This window comes from Hetaerina americana, unplaced genomic scaffold (assembly GCF_022747635.1).
Source record: "Hetaerina americana unplaced genomic scaffold, ioHetAmer1.1.p SCAF_11, whole genome shotgun sequence".
Lineage (NCBI taxonomy): Eukaryota > Metazoa > Arthropoda > Insecta > Odonata > Calopterygidae > Hetaerina > Hetaerina americana.
In genome coordinates, this window is record NW_027286181.1 from 39248962 (window position 1) to 39256214 (window position 7253).

The 7253-nt window shown below is 37.0% G+C and overlaps 1 non-coding gene across 1 annotated transcript; it reads right to left on the reverse strand.

The window, feature by feature from the left end:
• Positions 1-5601: 5601 nt before the first annotated feature.
• Positions 5602-5688, reverse strand: TRNASTOP-UCA (transfer RNA opal suppressor (anticodon UCA)). The gene has a single exon. It is a non-coding gene; the product is annotated as a tRNA-Sec (tRNA).
• Positions 5689-7253: the final 1565 nt, after the last annotated feature.

Consider the following 7253-nt stretch of genomic DNA (forward strand, 5'->3'; position numbering starts at 1 on the left):
AGTTAAGTATTGATGAGGATGATGATGATAATTTAGATCATTCGTCCAGTGGATTTTAATACTTTTAGCCTCGGCTACTTTTTATTTTCTCCTTCAATTAAAGGAACATTTTTTCCAATACATTCACACGGATGATTCTTTTAAACGAAACGCTGGCGTTACTAAAGATTTTCTGGGAGTTTTGTGAGGGTTGATTGTGCTAAGCTTCAGTTTGAGTTCTTATTCTATGTTCAAAGATATTCAAAATATAATTGTCATTCAAACTTCAGATTCTTACTTTGTATAAAAACATTTACTAGGAAGTCAATGTGAACTATATTTTCGGCGCTGGGATGGCAGGCCCTGAAAGGGTGGGAACCATTGTCAGAGATGTCCGCAATATATAAAAACTGCAGCGCAGTGCGAGCAGTAATTTTCTTGTTTCCACGATCCGATATGTAACTATGGTAAAACCGAAAATCCCCTATCAAGTTCGGGAATATCATCTGTGAACAACCAACCAGCAAAATGCCTCCGTTACCGTCATGGAGTAATCTTTAGTGAATCCTACATAGGCCTAGTCCTCCAAATAAAATCCTGAAAAATCTTAGGTAGATAGAAAAAAGGGAGAGCATTCCCTTAGTTTCATTTAAAAATCCTCATTGTTTTCACTGGTTATATTCGCTACATTTGTTAAAAATATTGATTTCATATTAGGAGCTATATAAAAAATCAGTTTATATTATGTGTATAATATAAATAATTCATTTTATTAAATTATTTACCGTTTGTAATCAAATAATTCTGCATTAATAATGATTAATATTTTCCGTATTGTAACTCAAGACATTCTCGTATTACAAAATAGTGAAATATACGAATGATTCAGCTGTCTTAGGCAAAAATCTGACCAAATGGCTGTATCCTTTGATGAAAAAATGAAGATTGGATTGGATATACCTTAATGCTCTATAATTGAATACTATCAGGTGTATCAGCAAGACGCCACAAGAATTATATTTAATCTACTGTAATCACTGTAACATTTCACAACGAAAATATTTGCACAGTCAAATATTTTAGTCTTTGCTTCCACGAAAAAGCACTACGAAATGCCTGATTCAAGCTAAAAATTTGAAGACATTTAAAAAAGTTAATAATCTCGATAAATCACGCCTTGATTAAATATCATTTCAAATATAGAACAAACTCTTATACTGCATAAAAATTATTCTACTTACAAGACAAAGAGTAATTTATGAAAAATTTAGTAAGATTGCCGAATATTAGTCGCGCAAGGTAAATAATCTACACTCAATAGACTGCAAATAATTCTAACAACATCAACCCTTAATGCATTTATTCTACGAAAATCGTTCTGGTTTCCATAGTTTCAAATTGTCATTAGGATTTACCGAGGGCCAAACATGGATTAATTGTGACCAATTTTGGCAGGATGATCCAGGGAAAATACGGATCACAACTGTTCACATTTACATACTAAGGTTGGTAAAAGTTGTTAGGGAACACGAAAATCACCTAAAGCTATATTCCCTGCCAGGTGCGGGTGGATTAGTTGGTTAAGTGTGTAAAGGGAGCTATACAAACCAACCAAACGGGGTAGGATGAACAAGCCGTTGGCATTGGGCTACTATTGGTATTGAAAAGCGGCAATTGGGTCTGCAGTTTAGTGTCTCATCCGATGGGCTGAGTAATCGGTGCCCTGTGGGGATCACTTACTTGAAGCGACCCCCACATGGTACCAATAAAAGCGTGGGATGCGAGTGAAAATTCAGCCATGGCGGGGTTCTAAAGCGGAGTTCGGGGGTAATAGGTCAGTGCTATCCACCGCAATAACCAGCTCAATAAGTGTATGGATGTGTTTTCGGGTCAACAGTTGAATTAATGAGTTTTTAGCTCGTTAACTTGTGAAAATAGAGCAATCATGCGAATCAAAAAACCAGTGATTTATCGCCACATTTGAAACCCAATGAATCGTGAAATATCGGAATATTAACTGAAAAAAACAGCTGGCGTTTTAAGTTTTACTTCTCTAAAAAAACTTTTACGATCTCCGAAGAATGTTACTCACCTGTCGTCGCAACGGTCGTAAAGCGACAATGAATGCGAGAAGAATTAAAGGAGGCACATTCGAAAAACCTGTGTTTAAGGTAGAGAAAGCATAACTTGGACAACGTAAAGCAATTAAAGATTCGTGCCACAAAGAGGGAAAGTATGAAAAACTATGAGAAACTAGGTCAAGATTCAGTGAAAGGATTCCTGGGAGAGAAAGAGAGTAGCGATGGAAGACAGATGGCCGTTGAAGTAAATTACGTGCCAACAAGGAAAAGGAAGAAAATACACCAGGAAGAAAACCCTCTTAGCTGCTCATCTTGAGCCACCCATTAGCCCCACTTGAGAAAGAAACCATTCTCCTAAGGTCTCGTAACGACCCCGATAACGCTTTCAAATCCTTTGTTTACGGTTCCCCGATCTTTTTAGTTCTTCAGCGTGAACCATACCTTTTTTGAGCAATTAATGCTTCACTAAGGCGTGGAAATAGAGAAAGATCCTCAAATTAGTGCTCTAGACCCCTTGAAAATATTTGCCATCACAATTTTTGTGATCAAATATTATCTATTAGCAATAAATAATAATTGCTTGCCAAAAGATGGAGGTAATCATAAAATTAAATTCTGCTAAATGTATCGTATGCCTACTACATCCATTCGTTGATTTCTCCTTCCCGATTATGTTTCATCTGGAAAAGGAGCACATGAACGAAGATCCTAGCCAAGTTTTTTTAGCACGTAACACGGAAGGGCCTTTGTTCGTTTAATGCATTGCAAACTTCTCTTGTGGAATCTGTAACATAGTCAGATCATCCTAAATGTTCGCGCCCTCCTAAATGTTATGCCCTAGTCAGTCGCCCATCCGATTTGGCACAGGTCTAGCACCGCTTGAAGTTGGCATCTACTCCATCCTTCAAGCCGAATTGCTGCTCTTTACCTTTTTGAATTGGCTGTTTTCACCCATTTCGTTCCATAAGCCCTGGAATCCACCAAGCAGTAAGAAAGGCATCAAAGTACCAATGGAAAGGAATGCGTGATGATTGAAAAGGAATAGAAGTTTGGATTTGAAGGGGAGAACTTAGGTCACAGTCTTGCCAAGATGTAGCAGCGTGTCGTTCATATGAACAGGACGGCATATATCTATTAATTATAGCATAAATTTGAGCGATAAAAATTAGAGCATATTCAAGTTTTAATTTCTCAAGGAATAATATACGCCCTTTAAACTTATCAGGCAAAAAACCTCGAGTAAGGAAGGTATGCATAGTGTGTATATTTCACTAGAATAATAAAAAACAGTTGGCAGCCACATTTGTGGTTACTTACACGAAAAGGGTGAAGATATTCTAAGAAGTGGGGGGATGTCAGACCTGAAAATCGTTTATTTTTCCATATTTTCCCCTGTCTAGCTGTGATCATGACTCCGGTAGAAGCACCTGTAATATTTCCCTATCATCAGCATATGAGCCACCTTATTTGCCCAGTTCGATTGGAATATGTAGTGTCGAAGTCGAAGGTTATTATTTTTCAAGAAATATTTATGACCGGAAAATAAGATAATTAATTGGATCCTTAAACATATGGTGTTATGAGTGAAACAAATATTAAAAGGGTAACCTAGAAAATTGAAAATCGACCCCGTTAAGCAAGTGAATGATGAACACAAAAAGGCAGTACCAAATAACGCTGCAGGAACCATTTCATCACTTGAAATGCCTAAAGCTGGTGCCTACCTGGTACCAGTCAACTAGTATTAATAATTTGCAGAGCATTACGTAGATCGGGTGAATCGGTTATAGACAAATATGAAAACGATGTGGTGCTTGCTCATGTTGAGAAAATGGATGGGAGTCAAATCACCAAAAACATATTCGTCAGTTCATGGTCTGCAAGAAAGGGTTAGGCCGAGAACGTTGTAGGTAAAATTGGTCGAAGAGACTCTCGAGGCATAAACTATAATGTGTCAGGTATGGAAAAGCATGTGGGAAACAATTCATGATGTTTGCCATTATTTGGATGATATGAGGGTGGAAAATATTAACAATGACAAATTTTCCTTCAGTAACCTAGTACGAGAAATTCCCAAAGAAAGATGACGCCTCGGAGGTGAAATGAAATTTCAAACTCACTTTCCTTGTCCCCGTTGCGCTAATCCGATGAGTGAGGATAATGGATACCTGCGTAGACACATTACACACCGTGAAATGAATTTTCTGCTCTCAGCCATCGGAGTGGAAGTTCCGCCTGGAGTGTTACTGCTGAAGTGACCAATCATTGACCACAACAGAACCATGGAGCACATTATTAAACGCAATGAAAGGAAAAACTGCATGCCCCATCTAATGAACCGTTTGGTTCGATCTCATTCAATCAGTGACCGCAAAAAAAAGGAATGCATTGCGAGAAATACAAATAATAAAAAATGTAAATGAAATAAATTACACGTACCTTAAGCGAGAAAATTTAATAATTATCAGGTAGTATTAAAAATATTTTATGCAAAAATGAATCCCAAAATTTGATATAAAATCTGAAGTAATCAATTTAATATTTTCTGATGGGTGAGGGTAGAGTTCAATTAACAATAGCCCGCACGGGAGCACAACCCTTCCCGTGTGTGCATTTCACGGTCATGAACATTTGCTTTTTCTGAACTACCCACAATTTTACAAGATACGATGCGTATAATATCACAAAATTATAATGAGGCATCACTCCAATTTGATCCCGGGATCCTCCGGGTAGTGAGTAGCTGACAGCACAGCTCTGGCCTAGCCCGTTGCCTCTAGAGACCCGTTTCTCAAAGATACAAGTCGATTGGCAAATCCTCTGAAAATAGGCTTCAATGAAATTTTTTTAAACTTTTAACTACGTATGTGATGTATCAAGAGCTGAAAGTAACTTAAAAAGTTGAAATATTGCCATCCGTAGACAAATTACAATGTAAACTGACTTACAACGGGCCAGAGATGAAGGTGTTCTAGTTGTGTTTTCATACTCATAAATTACACTTAACTATATTCTTATTCCAAAAATACTTCAACAAATACAGTCCAAGGAAAGAGTGCAGTCTTAGAAAGTAAAACGGACAAAAATGTATTATTTCATGACATTCAAATTAATAACCCCGGAAGGTTTAATATTTACTAATTTATGAAAATTGCTTGGAATACTCTTAGTTTTGTTAATTTGAATTGCTTATGAAGATGCCAAGTACGACTTGGTACCCTAACACCCCCTGCCAAACGCCCTTGCGGTGTATTTTGTAGATTTAGATGCCAAGATTTCGTGGTACAATCGTGCAAGTCAGAGCAATTGAACAGTGACGAAAGATAAATTCAGCCCCGTTCAAACTTCATCGAAAGGAAGAATCTAATTCGATTAGTTTGTAAAATTGCAATGGAGAGCAGGAAGGTTTAATAAAACAAGACAACCTTAAAAGTAATAATTGATCTGGATTACATTCGCTAAAAACGCCAGGCAATGTCACATTTGCCGCGCGGTTCAACGGCAGAGCCTAAAACATTTCGGCGCAAAAATGACCTAATATCGCCCAACAGGTGGAATCGAACCACTCTGACGTTAGTCAGCTACAGGTTTGAAGCCTGCACCCCGGACCACCGAAGCTCAGTTAGGCAAAATGATTTGAGACAGATACTCTATATGTATCCTTGTGATTAGTGAGTGCACTGTAGTAGCGAGAAATAAATAAAATGTTTCATTTTAACAGCGTACAAATAAATATATATCCGTTTTAACTACTGCAACGTAAATGACCTAATTTTATCCTGATAATGGATATTTTATTTGCATTGAATTCTCAATTCTCTTTTTGTAATTAATGCTAGCATTAAAATCTTTGGAAGCGTTCATAAAAGCGATGGAATAACGTGAAATCGCCATTATCTAACCAGCATATTTAATACGTATCTATGAATGTAAGATGACTTCTTTCAAAATTTAAGTTAGATTATAGTATTTCTTTACGTACAGTTGAATTAATTCGATAGGAACGTGGCCCTCCAAAGCAACAGCCGCCAACCGGTATTCAATGGGCCGCCCAGTTCACTGAACATTTCGGTGTCCCACAGAAATTTTTAACAAGTTACAAATACCACACCAATGATGTTGTTTCAATTATAGAAGGTTTAATAATTGCATTGCAATGGAACAAGTTTTTTGCAATTTCATGTTTAAAATTAAACTTTTATCATCATTATTTTAGCGATTTCTGTGCCTTTTAAAAAGTTTCTATTGTTAGTGGTTCACGAAATTTAGAATTGCGTGTGTAGTGGCCCGTGCGGTCCGGACGATTGGCGACTACTGCATTAATTCACCTCTAATGTCAGATGAGTAGTAATCTCAGATTCCGAATTTTGTCGTATTTTACCAAAGAAGACCATAAGAGAGATGAATGAAAACTTTTCAAATCGCTGGAGTAAGTTGGTGAAATAACTATGATTTGCGCGTTGATTAGTCGGTAAAAATGTCTCAGAAAGGAATGGCAGGGGAAAACAGAAATTTATAATTTAGTTTATAACCTAAATAGCAAGTGGTTCACTTAGATACATAGGCGTCTTAAAGATGAACAGATTAAAAGGGAGCTAATGGTTTCTTTTAAGTCCAAAGCTTTTGTTCAACTAATTTCATTTCCAGAAGTTTTCTTTCCCGAACCGAGCTCCCACAAAAGGAGGCATGAACTGCATCTTAAAGTGAATTATTCTTCTCTACCAATAGGGTACGCTCTAGGATCGTGGCAATTAGAATTCCATAGGTAAGGCATAACAAGGGAGAACACTTTCGCTGAGTGCTTTCACTTTGGTTATACCATTGAATACACAACAGATGCTAAGCGTATGGCCGCCGTCAGAAGTCGTTTATTTGTGCTCGATGTCAGGTGTGAAAATTAGAGTCAGGTTCTCAAGAGCTTTCTTCGGATATGCGATCAAAAGTTCATAAAACAAACTTTTTTCCTATAAGTTCACTGTGCAAGCGAGTTGGATATTTACGTCAATTAATTTTTTTAAATAAAGTTGAATGCCCCAGACTTTACTTATTGGAATTCTTCCATAAAGAAATCAAAAGAAAATACAGCATTTCGACATGAATATTCATTTAATCATGACCATGGTTTCACTGCGACTACATTTTGATGTGGAATAGTTGGGTTTTCCTTTCCTTCCATCAAAAAATATTTTACCT